The sequence below is a fragment of the Lemur catta genome, chromosome 5 (assembly GCF_020740605.2).
Source record: "Lemur catta isolate mLemCat1 chromosome 5, mLemCat1.pri, whole genome shotgun sequence".
Taxonomy (NCBI): domain Eukaryota; kingdom Metazoa; phylum Chordata; class Mammalia; order Primates; family Lemuridae; genus Lemur; species Lemur catta.
In genome coordinates this window covers 29,179,955-29,199,364 of record NC_059132.1, presented here as the reverse complement: position 1 = coordinate 29,199,364, position 19,410 = coordinate 29,179,955, and positions in this window count along the sequence as shown.

Genomic DNA, 19,410 nt, shown 5'->3' with positions numbered 1-19,410 from the left:
CAGTAATGGATTACAGATAGATCCAAATCACTCCAGGGACCTCTTCTCAATCTTACTCCCTCTTTTCCTTCCCTGGAGTTCATCGCCATCCTAAATATAGTGGTTATCATTTTCATGTATGACTTTATGGATTTTCTGTATGTTTGAGTCTCTATTCAGTGTATAGTATTGGTTTGCATGTTTTTAAACTTTATGGAAATACTACCATATATGTCCTTTTGCACTAAACATTATTTTTGAGAATTATTTACATTGTTGTGTGTAGCTCTAGTACATTCATTTTAACTGCTTTGTAGTGTTTTATTGACCTATCTCTGCTTGATGGGTTTTTCTTCTTTTTTTCTTTTGCCACTGTGAGCCTGGCTTCGGTGAGCATTCTTGTGCAAACCCCGGCGAATGTGCTTAGGAGTGGAATCACATTGGGGAGAAGGACAGGGAAAAACAAAGTCATAGCCCAGCAACTTCCCCACTGTCCAGAGCTGGCAGGCGATTAAGCCCAGGAAATCCCTGGCAGGGCTGATCAAACAGGATTTAGCAGCTTGTAAAATGGGACTTTATTTCTTTAACTAATCCCTTGTGGGGTGGGGAGGGGGTGGTGGTGAGGGGGATCTGAGGTCTGACTTCAGCTTGATCTGGGATGAGCGGGGTAGGCAAGGGCAGACAGTTTAAAATATTTGCTTATCACAAGTTTGGGCCTTGAATGACAGGAGGTTGGCAAAATGTGCCTTTGCTCCCCTTTTATTCATTTGAGTCGTTGCCACAGATGACATTTATTCTGCTTGGGAGAGATGCAGGGGTGAGGGAGAGCGTAGAGTTTGGAGTCAGAGCCAAATTTGTGTCTCTGGTCCTGCCACTTTGCAGCTGTGTGACCATGTCAGTGACTTACATTCTCTGAACCGCAGTCCCCTTATCTGTGAAGTGCATCTCACTGATGTCCTCTGCGTTCAGACTTAGTGTAGCCACTGCCCTGGGGCACCTGAGTTGGGCTGTAGCCAGAAACTCCAGGCCTACCATGCCATGGTACCTTGAGTCCAAGTTTTGTTGACTATAGACCCTTGGGTGGCCTCTGAAGCCTCATATTCCCTCTTCCTCCAGCACTCACATGACCTGCCAAGCCTCCAGCTGTCTACCAGGACTGCATATTTCTTGGGACTCTCTACGCCAGACTGGATACTTAGCTAGTATATGCCAGGCCTCTCCATGGTGGGACTGGACCCTGATTCCTATATACCCTTTGTTCTGGCCCTGCCTTTGGATGTGGGGCTGCCAGGACCTGTATCACATTCGTATATCACGGCCCACATGTTGGCAGCTACGCAGGTGGAGCCGTTGCTCCAAACCTGGTGGTGAGACCAGCCCTCCTTGTGTGTCTGCACTGAGTATATAGCAAAGCGTTGAAAGCACGCTTCATGTTTTCGAGCCAGATAGATTCAGAGTGCTAATTTCCTCATCTTTCAAAAGGTGATAATAAAACTTGTATCCCTTTTTTTTTAAAAGGATTTGTTCTGTAAAATTTGGATTCAGTCAAGAGGCTGCACTCAAGGATCCAGAAGGCCACGTGTGGCCCCAAGGCCCCAGGTTCCCCACCCTATCCCCCAAAGGGGATGATGATGATACTGAACATACAGGTCTACTATTGTGAGGAATAATGATGTAACCTGTATAAAGTAGTTGGAATAATGTCTGGCACACAGGAAATACTAATAAATGTAGTTGCTACCATTTATTTTAATTATCATTATGTTTAATATATATGTATGTGTGTAAATGTATAGGTACATATGCCATGAACCCAGGTTATAAAAACATAACTTTCTTTATTTTCCTAAAACTTAATCTTCTTTCCTTCTTGAACTCTATGCCACCAGAAAGCAGAACACGATTCTAGTCATTTCTAGGGGATATTAATCATTTCAGTTATTTGAGTCTTATGAATTTAAACTCGGGCAAATTCAGGATTTCCCCCTCTTTTTCCTTTCCCCTGAGGTTGAGGCTGAAGGACGGCAGCATCCTCAGACAGGCTTGCCCTGACCTGGGATTCGGACATCGGCACCTGTGTTGCTTGGCTGGTGGGACCATGCTGGGCTATCGCTTGGTCCTCTCCGCCTTGTACCCTGTGTGACCCTCTCATTTCTGCTGCCCTGAAAATAGCGTAGGAGTTATGTGGGCGTTGCTGTCCTCCCAGAGCTCCAGAGAAAGGTTGGGGAATGGGCAGAGGAAGGTGGTCAGAAGCGAGGCACAGGGCCTGTTATTAGCATCTCAGGTTTCTCCTTTTCCTTCACCTGCTCTCTCCCTCCTGAGCTTGGAGAATTTTATAACTTAGTGGTAGGGTGTGTGTGTGCATGCGCGCATGTACGTGCTTGTGTGTATTTTTGTTCTTTCCTGTATTATACCTGAATAAAACAAAGCTAAAAGTGAAGAAATTGTGCTGTTTTTTCCTTGAGTTCTTTTGTGACGCTTCTCATTCTTGGCACTGTCTTGACTTCAAATGTTCTGACCTAGTTAATGGGAGAGGGAGGATGTTGGACTTAGAGGAGCAAAGGGGGAAAAGAGCACGTCACAGTGTTTCATTCACTGTCCCCCGTGAACCCAGTGTCACAACAAGCTTGTTCACTGACTACTGCTTCTGTTTGCCTCATTTTCCAGGAGAGGAAGCAAACTCAGAGAAGTTAAGTTACTTGCTTAAAGTCATCCGGTAGAAAGGAGTGACTTAAGCTAGATGTGTCAGGCTCCAAACCCGTGGCTCACAGCCTCTCTCCTGCACTGACTGTGGGCATTTCCAGCCTGCTGGGTCTTCCTCGGCCACCACTGCTCGGTGGCCCACTTGACTGCCCCATCGGGGGTTGCCTGAGCCATCGCCGAAGTTGCACTATGTGCAGGTCATTAATCATCAGGCTGTCCAACTACCCCATAGCAGAATAGCATCAATAATGATGTGTTTTCTCTCCTCTTGTCCCATTTAGTCCCAGATGTCTCCATTTCCTGCTTGACCGAGATGCTCTGAGGTCCTATCATGCTAAGCACACGGAAACATGTGAATTATGTAAATCTCTGTTAATATGAATGAATGTGCATCAAAGGGTTAAAGCCCTCTCCCGGAGCTTGGTCTGCGCCCTCTGAGGCCTGTGGTGCCGTGGGACCCCCGAGCTCCTCTCCTCCCAGCTGTGGTGGTCATGGCAGGGCTTCTGCGGTGATCTCAGCCACACCTGCTGCCTCTTCTGTGTGACCCGGAGCAGAGCCGAGAGTGAGGTCGTATTGATTTCATGGGAAGCCGGGCCTGAATTTTTTTTCTTTTACTCGGATTTGTTGGCTCCTGCCTGTAAGATGGCTGAAGGCCATCATTTTTTTGTGTGGAGGATTAATTAGAATAGATTCCTCTGGCTAAGGATGCCAATAAAACTTGCGGTCCTCAGCTATCGATTTATGATGCTGAGCAGGAAACCATGGGCCCCAGAACAGGCCCCAAGAAAGTCGTGGTGTCAGACATTTTGAGGCCCAGGTGGTTAATTGCAGCTAACTGGGAAAGAATACGAATGTGTAAGGAGATTTGGGCGGCAGGCTGGGGAGGGGAGGCCGTACAAGGGCCACCGTGGTTTGGTGAATGAGAAGAGCATCTCATTTCCCATGAACGATGTGACTGAGAAATTGAAAGGGACATTTGTGAACTTTAGAGGCCGAGATGATTGTGACCAAATTAATAGCTAGATATCCGAGACGTTTGTTCTTAGGCAGATAATTGAGTTCTGAAGAGAGAGGTCACTGGTCCTTCAACTTCCCCATCGTCTCAGAGTCCAAATTATGATAAAGTTCTAATTCTCACCCCCGAGATGACCTCTCAATTTAATTCAATTCAGCAAACATTTATTAGCACCCACTGTGGTGGAGGGACGGGATGGAGTATGAAGACACAACAGGCGTGCTCCGTTCTCTGAAGGAGTTTGTCACGCATGGGGCTGGTGTGGGGGCTGGGGGAGTGTAGGAAGAGAGATTTAGACTGAGGTGAATGAGAGATGCGTTCGTGATGGGTGGCGTTTGAGCACAGGTTTGAGCACAGTGGCATTTGACAAGGGGCTTGAGACAAAGGGATCTTCATGAGGAGGGTGTGCATAGGACTTTCTTGGGTTCTTTCCCTGGGTCCCGCTGTGACTGGAGCTTAGATACGTGTCGTAAAAGTGAGGCTCAAAATATAGGTGTGGCGAAATCATGGAGGAACTGAGGGAGCAGGCTAGGGAGTTGGGTTTCGATTGTGTCAGTAGCAGGGAGCTACTGAAAGTCTTTGAGGAGGAGAGGGCCACTATGAGACAGTGATCCAGGAAGCTCAGCCCTGCATCATGTGCCAATGGGATTGGAACAGCAGGGAGGGGGCAAAAGATGCTGGTGAGGAAGTAGCCACAATAGTCGGGAAAGAAAAAGAGAGACATGATAGGGAGGCAGGACAGTGAGGAGACTAAGGACGTGGATTTTCAAACCTTAGTTTTCTCATCAGTAAAATGGGGACCTGTTATTACCGTCTCTAGGGTTTGAGGACTAGCGGGCTTAGGGGATGCATTAGAGATGTCTGTCGGGTTTGCAGCCTGAGCATTAGCTTTCTTTCTTAATTTCTTTTTCCCTCTGGCCCTTTTTACCCCTGGGAAGTTGGTAGCTAAAAGTAGAGTGTATCTGGGACCTCAGGGTATGTGGCCTGAGTGGCCAGTTTGCAGGCAGGGGATTAATAAGGTGCTATCTTTCTGCCTAGATACCTGGCCAAGAGCTACAGGAGAGCCAGGCTGTGTGGGGGCAGGAGGAGGTTGTGGGCAGAGTACCAGGAGGCTCTGCCTCTGGCTGCGGGGTGGTGATGGGCCAGTTATCCCCTTCCTTGGCCCTAATTTGTCATTTAGGGATAACTTCCTGGCCTCAGGAAACTTCTGTAGGGATGAAAAGAGATTGTGTCCTCTTTCTAGAAAATAAAGTGCTAAAAATGCAAGGAGTTTTTACAGCCCTTTTGGAAAGCAGCATGGTGGAGCCAGTTAAGAGCACTGACTCTGGCACCAGCAGCCTGAGTTTGAGTCTTGCCTCTGTTACTGACCAGCTTTCGATGACAGGTAACCTAACTTCTCTGTGCCTCAATTTGCTCCTCAGTAACATGGGCATAATGACAGTCCTTAGGTGTGATGTGAGGTGGACTCTAGTAGGTGCTGATAAATATTGATGATGATAATGACGCCACCCCTGCACTGCCAGTTACGGGCTCTCTGAACACTCCTAGTGTGTCTTTGACACCAGGCAAGCCCAGAAAACCTGTGCTGCTCCTGTCTTTTCTGCCAGCTGCCTGATTGACATTCGGGGTGGGACTCCCACTGCATCACAGAACATCACAGCAGTTCAGCAAGGAGGTTCCTCTGGGCTCCTCTAGCAGCTAGCCTGATACTTTATCTGTTTTTGACTACTGACCACGGTTCATCTTACCTCCTGGTTACAGAGAATGTTCTCCCCCCCATAGTTAGCCATAGATAGCTTTGATGGTTGAAGTCCAAATCTATTGACTAACATCTTCTTTTTTGTATCTGCGTGCATTGTGAAACACACGCCGAAGAATTACTTCCAGGGATTCCCACTAATACAGGAAGTGAGTCTTTAATAAAACATTGACTGTTGAGGAGAGAACAGTGGTAGGAAAAATAGTAAGATAAATACTCAAGATTTGGAAATGCAAACAAAGAAGTAAAATCAATTGAGAACAATCACCACATCCACGATGAACTTTGTTTTTTTTTCTTTCCTCTCCTTAGCCGAGGGGACTTCCAGATGTAATGAGAGGAAATGGGCTCCATGCAGGAGCAAGGATTCGGATTAGATGTGTAAGAGCTTTCTGCCTGGGAAGTGATCAGGGCAAGTCCAGGCTTCTACTGGTTGTTCACATGTCTTCCCTGGATGTGCCAGGAGGCGCTTTCATCCAAGGAATTTACTAATTGCAGGAAGGGGAGAAAGGAGAAGGAGAGGAAGAGTCTATTAAAATCCACTCTGTTAAGGAGAGGTTCAATAGAGGCCAGCATCGCAGAATGACTCATGCCCTGTCTGACTTCTTGACGGCTGGAGGTGCGGCCAGCTTGGGTTTCCCAGCTCCCATTCGCTCAGAAGGTGCTCAGGGGAGGCCTCCGGCTGGCTTCAAGATTGACTTGGTTAGTACCAATATCACCCACTACGGGTTGTGAGAACTCTTTGGTAATAAAAATAATAGCAATACAGTAAAAATACTGGCTTTCTAAAATGCCTCAGGAAGTGAAGCATTGCGGATAATGGAATTTTCCATAAAGCTGAGGATTTTTCCATTTGAGTAGAGACTTCTATTTTTGTATTTTAGATGGATGGAATCAATATAACATAACATTTCTTGTTTGCTTGGAGACAAGTAAAAACGATAGTGCTTGTTCTGTACCATTAATGTAGTAGTTAATGAACTGCATGATTTGCCCCCAAACTAAATGCTGAAATCCTGTGCTTGTTGAGCTTTTCTGTCTGCTTTTTAGTTTTTCTGACCCTCCTTGCTATGAGACATCTTTGCCTCTCATTTCTTGTTGACAGCACTGCATCTGCCTCTGGTGTTTTCTATTTTGCCTTTTAATTTCTCTTTCATTTCCATTTTCACATTATAGGCTACTGTTTGTTGATCTTGCATATCTTGGTTGTAACTAGTATAAGACCAGAGTGGAGGCTCACTGTGTATATTTGTGTTAATTTATTCGTACAGTAAACAAGCATTGAGCATTTGCTCTGTGGTAGGCAACATGGTAAGTGCTGAGGATACAATGATGAAAAGCAGAAATGAACTGACTTGCTTATTGTCACAATGTGGCAATCGACTCCTCAACCCCTTGTAGCAGTCCCTCTGCTCTCACTGTATTCTAGCCTAGTGGTTCTCACACCTGAGTGTGCCACAGAGTCACCCAGAGGGCTTGTTACATTGCTGGGCTCTACCCCTGGAGTTTCTGGTTGTTGGGTGAGACCTGGTAAATTCCGCAGCGTGCCGATGTTGCTGGCCTGGCACTGCACTTACAGCAATACTTCTTTAGTCACATGACCTTCCCTCTGTTCCTCACATGGCCTTGTTTCTGGCTCAAGGTGTTTGCGCTGAGGCGCATGCAGAGGTGGGTACCTTCTGCCTGCTCTTGGTCTGGCTGCTTCCTGCCATCCCTTCCTTAGGGAGGCCTTCCCTGAGCATCCTTGTTCCTGTTGCCCTCCTCTTCCCAGGTGCTCAATGTCACTTCACTTGATTTTGTTCCCTTCTTAGGCTTTTGCTGCTCCCTGAAATTATCTTAATACGGTGGTCTCAAGGGTGGTTGAGAAGAAGAAGAGATACTGACAGACCCAGGCAAAGGATGGACATTTCTTTAATGCAATTAGAAGAAATAAAAGTTTAAGTGCAGGAAGACAGCTCCACGAAGCAGGGGACAGAACAGCAGTTTTTGCATTGGAAGTCCCAGCCCTTCAAGGCCCTGTGTCTGGCCGTGTCCACTGACTGGCGCAGGGGTCCCCAGCGTCTCCTGAGCAGCCCTGACTTCTGTATTCTCAGGGTCTTTGTACTCTCCAGACTCCTGTTTACTGACCAGTAGTGGCAGAAGGTTTCCCGTGGGGTCTGTTTCTCAGGCGAGAGGTCTCCCAGGCAGGGTGGAATTTCAGACTTGTTTGTGTCTTATATTTTTATTCACCTGTCTGATTTAGCTTATTTTTTATTTTATTTTTTTATTTTTTGAGACAGAGTCTCACTCTGTTTCCCGGCCTAGAGTGAGTGCCGTGGCATCAGCCTAGCTCACAGCAACCTCAAACTCCTGGACTCAAGCGATCCTCCTGCCTCAGCCTCCCGAGTAGCTGGGACTACAGGCATGGGCCACCATGCCCGGCTAATTTTTTCTCTGTATGTTTTTAGTTGTCCATATAATTTCTTTCTATTTTTAGTAGAGATGGGGTCTCGCTCTTGCTCAGGCTGGTCTCAAACTCCTGAGCTCAAACAATCCTCTTGTCTTGGCCTCCCAGAGTGCTAGGATTACAGGCATGAGCCACTGCGCCTGGCCTGATCTAGTTTATTCGATCTGATCTCAGTCTCTCCCCCAGCTAGTATGTAAACACCATGAGAGCACGGTGAGGTCTGTGTCCTTCACCAGTATTTTCTCCTCTCCGCACCTAGACAGCGCCTGGCAGAGAATGGGCACTTGGTATATAGAAGCTCCCTCCTTCTTTCCTCACCAAATAGGGAACTAATATGCGCCTCTCGAATGTAATCTAATTCGTTCAGGGAATGAACAGACAGACACATTCCCAAAGAAAGCCTCTTCTGTTACCCTGCAGCTCGTTTCAGAGAGTGCCATGGAAGGAGAAGGCAACCACGAGCGAAGGGAAACGTTCTTCCCTCCGAACCTTAATGTGGCAAGAGCTCTCGGGCAGGAGGCTGTCTGCTCGTGTTCAGCTTTCTCTTCCCTTCCTCTCATTTCCCCTGCTCTTGTGTGGCTCTGACTTCAGAGCCATAATAACAAACCTATTACTGCAATAAGACACCAGAAGGGGAAAATGAGACTAAGTGACTGAGGAAGAAAAGAGTCGTGGCACCAACCCCAAGCCTTGCCGTAGAGCCTGCGGGCTGTTGAATAGGGATGTCAGTTTAATTGCAGCTTTTCCCCCTTGGTCCGGTGTAGATGCATCTGTTCTTTTCCTTTCTGTGTTCTCTATTAGGTTCACAAATTATTTTGCCATACGATGCTAATAGTATCTGCAAGGATGCAGTATAATTCTGGAGTGGCTGTTCTTTGTGTTTCTCTCTCCGCCCCCACTGCTCCTTATTTTTAACTCTTTCTCCAGCCAGATGAGAAGCTCTTTGAAGACAGGGACCACATCTTGCTGTGGGTTACCTGATGATTCCATTTTCTTCCCAGAAACATGCACAGGGTTTGCACATTACAGGCATCTGATGGAAGCAAATTCTCCATTTCTTCTCCCAGCCCCCTTTCCTCCTTTTTTATTGGTTGACTCAACCAAGGGAGGTAATGAGTGAATGCTGACTTCTCTTTCTTGCTTTTCCCAAGGAGGGCTGATGGGTAAGTGCCTACATTATGATGATGCATTCATTTATTCAGATATATTTACTGAAAACCCTGATAGGTGTCAGGCTCTGTGCCAGGGGTAAGGAAGATAATGGTGACGAAGACAGACTCCGTCTTTATTTTCTTAGAGCCTGTATTCTACAGGGAAGCAGACAAAAGCAGTTTAGCTAAAAAATAATTACAGATTACAGTAAAAACTATCATGACAAAACAAGGTGATCACGATAGTGGATAATGGGAGAGGTGGCCTCCTCTCCATGGGGTGGGCAGGAAGGACTCTCTTAGAGTTAATCTGGAACCTCAAAATTGAGAATCAGCCAATTGTGGTGAAGAATAAGAGGATAAGCACATGCAAATGTCCTGAGGTAAGTAAAGTTCTGTTGGAACTAAAAGAAGCCTAGTATGGAAGAGGAAGAAAAGGGTACAAACCCAAGCCTGAGGGGCAGACAAGGGCTACATCATGAGTTGCATGTTCATTTTGTTTAAATCCAGTATCCTGCTCTATTCTTCCTCTTGTCACTTAGATTCTGAAGTAGCCACAGATTAATTCTTAAACTTCAGTGTGTGTCGGTCTTTTCCAGGGAGCTTATAAAAGTTAAATACTTTTAAATCAGAATAGTTTTTTAAAAAGTTAAATCAGAGCTTGCGATATAGTAAGCATAATAGGGCTGTTTTTGTTACAAGTGATAGAAAATCCAACTAAAACCAACTTAAGCAAAAATGAAAGAGAAATAATGGCTCCCCCATTTGGAAATCAAAGAGGTGGTGTTAGCTTCAGGCATGGCTGGATCTAGCAGTTAAAATGATATTATTAAAGCTCCCTCTCTCTCTGTGTAAAAGTTCCTCTTATTTATGTATTGATAGCATCCTTAGGAATGCTTTTTCCACATGGTGGTAGACATAGGCACTTGAACTCCAGACTTGTGTCATCCACATAGGTAGTGACCCCAGAGGACAGGGTGCCATGTTCTCTCTTGCAGTTTTATACCAACCCTTCAAATGGATTTGGATCGGCCTTGCTTGGGTTACATGCCCATGACAGGGTGTCCAAAGAGATAGGGTACATAATTTGGCTACGTGAGTGGCAGAGAAAGTAGGGCCACTGGAGTGATAGCATCACCAGAATCACTTTGTGTGGGGAAAGGATAGTTTCTATAAAGAAGAAATATTCAAACAGGAAAGATCAAAAGTAGCAGATATTCCCCATAGAAAGCCTGGGTGGAGCAGGAGTCTGACTTCCTAACACCAACCTCATGACTCTTTCATTAATATATTGCTGAATCACAGACAGTGCTTTGAAAAATTTTGCCAGATATCACTTTGGAGATTGAGAAACTGAGACTGCAGAGAATGGGAAGTCACAGCAATGACAGACATGAATGCTATCAAAATTGCCAGAAGTCTTAACAAAAGCCTCCTAATCATTGGGACTGGTCTCTATGTCTCCTTTCTTAAATGCTAGTAATGTTATACATGCTAGACTTCTCCCCCCTTATTTATGGGAAGCAGAAATCAACTTGATTATTTCTAGAAAGGGAAGAGGACTCATTTAAAAGTTATGATTTGTCACATATCTTAGGAAACTGCTGATATGTTTTAGTTAAAATTGCACTGAAGAATAGAGGAAAATCAACATTTCAAATGTGACGTAATTGATCCATGAACATAACTGTCTATTTCCTGAAGCCTTCCTTTATGTCATTAAATGTATTTAAAAATATGGTATTGTATGCTATTTCTTCATAGTACCTACATATTTTATCATTTTTTGCTATTCTGAATGAATTTCTATTTTATATTGGCTATTGCTGGTGTAGACACATGCTATTGCATTTATAAATTTATCTTAAATCAGGCCACTTTAGTAAATTCTATAATTCTATTAGCTTGTTTCTTGACTCTGTTGAGGTTTTTTTTAATATAGATGATTATATGATCTGCTAAAAACGATAGTTTTGTCTCTTCCTTCCTAATATTATGCTTTTATTTTTCTTGTCTTATTAAATTGGGCAAAATCTCCAGTATTCTTTTAAATGGTACGGGTGATAGATGAAATCTTGTCCTGTTCTTAATTTGAAGAAGATTTGAAGGCAGTATATTTAAACAGTTTTCATTAAGTAAAATATTATATCGGATATAGGTTTATGGAATATAATCTTTATTAAATTATGGGAAGCTCTTAATTCTCAGTTTTTTTGAGAGTTTTTCATAATTAAAAATGTATTGAACTTTATAAAATGCCTTTTAAAAAATATTGAGATAATAATGTGATTTTTCTCTTTTTTGTCCATGATTGTAGAAAATTACATGGATAGTTTCATTCTGCTGTTAACCTATACTTGTCTTGAATAAATCCTACTTGATCATAATAGATTGTTTGACAAAATATTAAAAGCTAATATCTTAGGACTCTCATGTATGTGTTTGAATGAATAGGCACGTAATGCTCCTTTATTGGTAATGTTTTTGTAATAGGCGTATAATTCTCCTTTACTTGTTCAGTTTTTTTTATAAAGTTTGTATAAGCCTCATAAAATTGATTGAAAAAATTTCCCTCTTTTTTAACAGTTTGTGAATTGAGACATTATTATCTCTTCCTTGCAAGTTTGTTAGAGTTCCTCTAGATAGTCATCTGATCCTCAGGCTTTATGGTTTTGGGGACAGCAAAGAACTTTTATCATCATCTTAATTTCTTGAATGACTAATTATATTATTTAATTTTTATATTTCTTTTTTGTAACAATTTTGATGTTTATATACATATTTTTTAAAAACTTACATATTTCATCTAGATTTTCTTATTTTTCACATATAGCTTATATCAATAATTTTTTTTTTCTTTTTTTTGCGACAGAGTTGTTGCCCTGGCTAGAGTGCCATGACATCAGCCTAGCTCACAACAACCTCAAACTCCTGGGCTCAAGCGATCCTCCTGCCTCAGCCTCCGAAGTAGCTGGGACTACAGGCATGTGCCACCACGCCCGGCTAATTTTTTCTATATATTTTTAGTTCAGATAATTTCTTTCTATTTTTTTTTTTTAGTAGAGACGGGGTCTCGCTCTTGCTGAGGCTGGTCTGGAACTCCTGAGCTCAAACGATCCACCTGCCTTGGCCTCCCAGAGTGCTAGGATTACAGGTGTGAACCACTGTGCCCAGCCAAGATTGATTTTATATCTTTGCTATTATGAAGAGTGCTGCAGTAAACATATTAATACAGGTATCTTTTTATGTATTGATTTCTTTTCCTTTGGGTAGATACACAGTAGTAGGATTGCTGGATCGTATGGTAGTTCTGTTTTTAGTTCTTTGAGAAATCTCCATACTGTTTTCCATATAGGTTGCACTAATTTATGTTCCCACCAATAGCATATGAGTTCTCTTTTCTCTGCATCTTTGCCAGCATCTGTTATTTTTTATCTTTTTAATAATAGCCATTCTGATTGGTGTAAGATGATATCTCATTGTGGTTTTAATCTGCATTTCTCTGATGATTACTGATGTTGAACATTTTTTCATATGCTTTTTGGACATTTGTTTGTTTTTTTTGAAAAATGTCTATTCATGTCCTTAGGCCACTTTTTAATGGGATTATTTTTTGTTGTTGACTTATTTGAATTCCTTATAAATTTCTTTCAGATGAATAGTTTGAAAATATTTTCTCCTATTTCACATGTTTCTCTTCACTCTGTTTCTCAAATAATCTGTTGATTATTTCTTTTGCTGTGCAGATGCTTTGTAGTTTAATTAAGTCCCATTTGTCTGTTTTGTTGCCTATACTTTTGAGGTCTTAGTCATGTGTTCTTGGCCTAGACCAGTGTCCAGAAGAGTTCCCTAGGTTTTCTTGTAGTATTTTATAGTTTCAGGTCTTACATTCAAGTCTTTAATTCATCTTGAGTTGGTTTTTATATAAGGTAAGAGATGGGGTCTAGTTTCAGTCTTCTGCGTATAGCAGTCTAATTTTCGCAGCACCGTATATTGAAAAGGGTATCCTTTCCCTAGTGTATGTTCTTATCAACTTTGTTGAAGATCAATTGGCTATAAGTATGTGGCTTTATTTCTAGATTCTCTATTGTATTCTGTTGATCCATATGTCTATTTTTACACTAGTACCATACTGTTTTGGTTACTATCGCCTGGTAGTGTAATTTGAAGTCAGGCAATATAATGTCTCCAGCTTTGTTCTTTTTATTCAAGATTGCTTTAGCTATTTGGGCTCTTTTTTGGTTTCGTATGAACTTTAGAATGTTTCTTCTACTTCTGTGAAGAATGATATTGGTATTTTGATAGAGATTACATTGAACCTATAAATTGCTTTAGGCAGAATGGTCATTTTAACAATATTAATTCTTCTGATCTATGAGTATTTTTGAAATTTATCTATTTATGAGTTTTTTGAAATCTTCTAGGGATATAAAGTTCTATCATTTTAACTATTTATTGAGCACCTACTAAGTGCCTAGCACCAAAATCATATGAGCCTATATGTTAGCACTAATAAACTCTACACTAGGTCAATTGCTTTTCCTTTATTATCTCATTGGATCCTTCAATCAGCAGGGAATAAGGTAGGTGGGTCCTTGCCCAGAGATTTATGTTTCCAGTTTATTTAGAATACTCATGAGAAGAGAGAGAGTGAAAAATTAGTAGTTAAGATTATGGGGCTTGCAGCTAGGGGTCAGTCCCATCCCTGTGGTTTACTAGCCATGTGTCCTGAGGCAAGCTACTTAGTTACTCTGAGGCTGGGACTCATTTTCCTCTGTAAGATGGTTGTGATAATGATGGCTAGCACTGTGCCTGATGCAGGATGCATGATCAATAAATATTAAGATGTCTTCCCTTAGGAAGTAGAGATTCTGGGTTAGAAGACAGAAACAATGGATAGGAAACACCCCGTAGAAGAATGCTGAGCTCAAGTATCAGTAGAAATGAGAGTTGGGGTTTCTTGACTTCAAGACTAGATGTGTAAATCTCAGGCATGTTTCTCTTGGGACCTCTGACCTTAACATGTAGGAACCTCCCTCATCTCTGAGGCCTGAGTTTCGACTGGCAAGAGAAGTGGTGCAGAACCTCCGGAGGCCTGGCTCCGAGTCTGTGTGTGTCCGCTCACAGCACACCACTGCATAGATTCATTATGCAGTCATGAGGAGCCTTCGGGTAAGTGTGCTGACCTTGTTATAATTAATGGATAGTGGGGTAATGGGGTTGTGTGACTCATTAGATATAGAAAAGGGATCCAGCTCTTCTACATTTAGTTTAATTGAAACTGTAAAACATTTATTACTTTGGGCACATGACAGTAACTTGGGTTTTTAAATATCAAAGTGATGATTTCAGCTGTTCCCAAAAGGGAAAATGGGGTCAGAGGGGGCAAGAAAGAAAGAAGAGACTCTGGGGAGCGGGGAAGGGGAGAAGAGGGCAGCTCTGGCCCCAAGGAAGGGAGTGTGGAGGCTTGGAGTTTGTTTTGGTGAGTGACTTGGACAAGTTTCTTTACCTCTTAGGGTCACAGTTTACTCAGGGTGAGGTTGAAAATGCCCCCATCAGAACCACCAACCTCCACCATCATAGTTGCTGGGGGCTTGTTAGGTGCAGCCACTAAGCCAGGTGCTACATGTGCTTTGCTAATGCAGTCTGCATGGATGGTTTAGGTACCTGCTCACTACTCGCTCACTGAGGAAGACAGAGAGGTTTAAAGAGGTTAAGCCACTGACCTGAAGCCACTGGGGAGGCAAGAGTGGAGTTGGGATTTGAACACTGGTCTGCTTTGCTCCAGAACTGTGCACCACTCTCTCCTCTCATTCCTCTTCCTGTGTTCACGTGCCATAAGTTCTGTGGGCAGAGAGCTTTCTTGTCCCCATGTTTTAGGAAACTGCCATCTATTCTCTGAATGTTTATATACCTTGGAATTTATGGGACCCTTTGGAGGGGGTAAAATTTTGGAGTAGGAAGAATGTATTAGCTAACATTTCCTTCCAGGCTCATTTCCTTTCTCCCCACCCCCCCCCTTTTTTTTGTCACAGTTGAGCGTATTTATATGGGATCTCATGTCCTTTCTTTTTCCTTCTTAGAAACTTACGAATATTAGCATTTCCACAAGTTATTAAAATTCCTCAGGATCGTCAATTCTAATTTCTGCAAGGTGCTCAATCATACGGAGGCATCATCACTTACCTAATCAATTCCTTATTGTTGTACATTGAAGCTGTTTTTAATTTGTCACTATTATAAATGATAGTATGAACACGTTGGGGCATACATTTTTTTTAAATTGAGACACTTTGGGGACTAACGTATATAATTTAAAATATGTTTTCTAGTTATAATACAAAGGCACTTTAGAAGTTTTTAAAAGCAAGGGAAATTTAAAGAGGAAAATAGTAACAATATTTGTTATTATTAGCTTACATTTATACAGAGCTTACTAGATAGTACCTGGAACAGTTGTAAACATTGTATATGAATAAACTTACTAATTCCTACAAGAACCATGTGAGACATATGCATGACTGCTTTTCATATGTCTTGACTATTTCCTTAGGAAAAAAATATTGGTTTAAAATACATGAACATTTTTAAGGTTCTCACATCTTTTACCAAACTGCTATTCAGAGCTGTGGGAGCTGTTTCTCCTCCAACCATCAGGGTATGAGACTGCTGTTCTGGTTACATTCTCACTTGCATAGTGTTTCACCATTTGAAAACGTGGTTGAGTCCTGAGTGCTTTCTATTGCCGCGTACTACCTCCAAGGACCTTTGAAGCTTTATACTGATCTATCATAAGTTTCCGACTGGTAAAACTCAGCAGTTGCTTGTTGTAGCTGCTATTTAATAAAATGTCTGGGAGCTGAGTAGAGGAAAGGAGGGGGAGCCAGGATGCAGGGAGAATGCACACATCTCGGGTGTCATGCTGACCAAGGACTCAGGAATAAAGGATTCTCTCCTTGTGTCTGTTCCTCTGGAGTAAGTCTCAGAAAGCTTGAGGGGATGAGAAACTCACACATCAGGTAGAGAAAAGTAAAGATGGTAGGCGAAGGAATGGTACATTTGAGATTCAAAGGAAATGATGTAGATATTCAACTCAGAAAATATAAAAGCATACTAAACTGCAACAGCAAAGAAATTCTTTTCTCTGGACCCTCTGGAACCTGGCAGAGCCCGGCAGAAGGATATAATCGAGGCATGAGCTCTTATGTCAGTGCCACATCCTAAAATCCCCAATATCCATAAAGAACCAAGCGTGATCCTTAAACCTTGTAGGCATGTAAGATACTTCCTTCTACTTTGCTAGAAGGTCACAGGTCTCTCTCCCCCTCCCTCCTTTCCTCTTTCTGCCCTTTTACTCTCTCCCTCCCTTCCAGCTTTATTGGGTTCTTCAAATTATAAAAGTAACGCGTATTTATTTTAGTATGTTGAACCATTCAGAGGTACACGAAGAAGACATTAATAATCTCCCTCTATCGTTTACTTCCATCCTCCCCAGATAACCAGTGGTAACAGTTTGGTCTGTATTTTTCCACACTTGTTCTATGCTCCTACAAACATAAAAATTTCTTCCATTTTTTCTTTCTTAAAATAAAAGACTAGGGCCAAACTCTCTCTGTTATTTACTTTTCTGACTTAAAAATATATCAGAGAAAATGTTCCAGGTCAGGATATATAACTCTAACTCATGTAATAAAAGCTTCATAATGTTGCATAGTATGGATGTACCATAAATTTGTTTGACCAGTCTCCTGCTGGGGAACGTTCAAATCATTTTCACATTTGTTCTCTCCACCATCCCCCTCCTTCCTACACCAACGGAACTATAATAAATATCCTCATACAAAATTCTTTCCAACCCGGTACTTATATTTTTAACAGAGTCCCAAAATTTGGGATTATTAGAAAAAGGCAAATGTAAATTTTAATTTTTAATAGCTGTCTTGTCTCTTTTAATGACTTATTTTTGTTGGGCACTTGCGCATACATCATTTAGTCTGATATTTATGGCAGCTTCTTTCGGTGGGCGAGGTAAGGGGCATTACCTTCATGTTACAGCTGAGCCTCACTGAGATTAAGTGACACGTTCCAGATCACCCAGCTAGTAACTGGCTGAGCCTGTTCTTAAAGTTCTTGTGCCTGAGACTCGTGCTTGATTCCTTACATGTTTTGCCTCTGCTCCTCCCTGGGTACATTTTTTGGAAGATTATCTAGGAGAATATAATGAGGCTCCATGAGAGAGATGGGCACATGTATTTGAAGATGATGATGATGACAGTGATGGTGACAATGGTGCATAGTTAAACAGGTATCAGAGGGAAAAGAGAAGAGGTTTCCCCACAGTGAAACATTGGGTTTTTAGAGTGGTTTTCAAGTTGTAAGGACTTTCAGTGGCCCTGTCACCACTGGGGAGGTGCCCTGGCTCTGATCTTCCTTGCTCGAATACAGCAGAATGAGAGCAAAGCTGGCCTCCAGCCTCCTCTGCCTCCTGTTTCTGGGCCCCTTTTCTTCCTGGTGTCCAATTCTTCATATTCAGGAGGCTGTCAGTGAGGGCCTGATGCCGTGTTAAGGGCTGAAGCCTCCTGGGGATGTTCAGTTTTTAAGCAAAGAGTAATATCAGGCCCTCAGGGAAAACAAAGCTGGATTCAACACAGAAAAATTGCAAGGAAGGTGAACACGCCTCCAACTTCACTTCTACCCATTCTCCTGCTAGTTGTGGCCCAATTCCTTTCCTGTCTTTGTATACTATTTGTGCTTTGTGATCCATCTGCTCTTCCATTAACAGTTTTTATACCTGAGTATGACTATCAGTCTGGGGTTCTCACTCCCTGAAGGATTTGCATTTTAAGACTTATAAAGAATCAATAAATACATTAATAAGTGATTTGGGGTGGTTGGGGGCTTTTTCAGTGTTCCTGAAATAATTATCAGCATAGCTGACATTTGCTGAGCACTTACATTGTACCAGACACTGTTTAACCCTCACATCCACTCTGAGGTAATCTCTCCATTTTACCAGTGAGGAAACTGAGGCACACAGTAGTTAAGTGACTAGCTCTAAAGTCATGTACTGCATTTTACCAAGTCTAAATGTCTTGGTTAAGTAATTAATGGTGCATTCATTGTAAGATGCACCACAATTGACACTAAGAAAAAAAGGCTGCCAATAAAACTAAGACATGTAACATTTTAGGAAATTATAAATGTGAAAAAAATGTGCATCTTAGACTCAGTGATTGTACACGACAGGGCTGGGATTTGAACACAGCAGATCAACTGTGGTACGTACAGCTTGCTCCGTGCATGCCACCAGGTGGAGTTGGTCTTGACCACTATTTTATCAAGTCAGCATTTCTCAAAGTTTTTGAAAGGATGTAGTGGATATCGTGGAGGAAAATGTTCTGTGAACTAAGCTTGGGAAGGGATTCGTGAGACAGAGTATAATAGATTTCTCTGCTCTAAGACTTCTCAGGGTCTTTAATAGCAACATGTATTTTGTACTTTAGGTATCATTTCCCAAAATTTTTTTTGTTTGTTTTTTTCTGGGGGTTGAGCATTTTATGGAACGTCTGTTGTTTGGAACACATTTGGAATGTACAGTAATAGGTAGTTTTTCTAATCTGGCAACAAATGTGTCCAGAAGGTCAAGTTTTATTTTTCTTAATTAATCCAGTCCTTGGGGGCAATTATTGTGTATTAGGCATGATGGGTTTATAAGACAAATTGAAATGGAGCCTACATCTTCAGGCAGTTTTCCTCCTGTTTCGCATCTTTCATTCAGTATTAATTAAAAAACATGCATTTAATACTTAGAATGGTGTTTTTCAAAGCATACTTTCTGGCAATGGACTCCAAACATTTGAAATCAGGCATCTCTACCAGAAGGAAAAAGAAATTTTAAGCCAACATTTCGGTTACTCTGAGGACAGGATGTACTAATGAATGGAAAGGTGCCTTTCATGCTGACAGGCTCTAGTTTCTACTGTTTGATTTTTTTTTTAAAATTGTTTTGCAGAAACTTATTATAAAGGTTACAGTTGCTTTCAGCTATAGGTAGCAGAGTACCTGAATAATGAAGCTTAAGGAATAAAAACATTTGGTTGTCTAACTTCCTAAGATAGGAAGAAGTTCAGAGATAGGTGGCCCAGGGCTAATGCAGGGGCTCAAATATGCCATTGATGACCCATACTTTCCTTTAGCCCCTAGCCCTGCACCTCAACCACAGTGTTGTTTTGATGCCTCATGGACACAGGATGTCTGCTGCAGCCCCAGCCATCACTTCTCTGTCCACAGCAGAGCACGGGGGCGGGGGTGGCACTAGCCATACCTGCCCTTATTAAGCAAGTGACATGTTACTGAA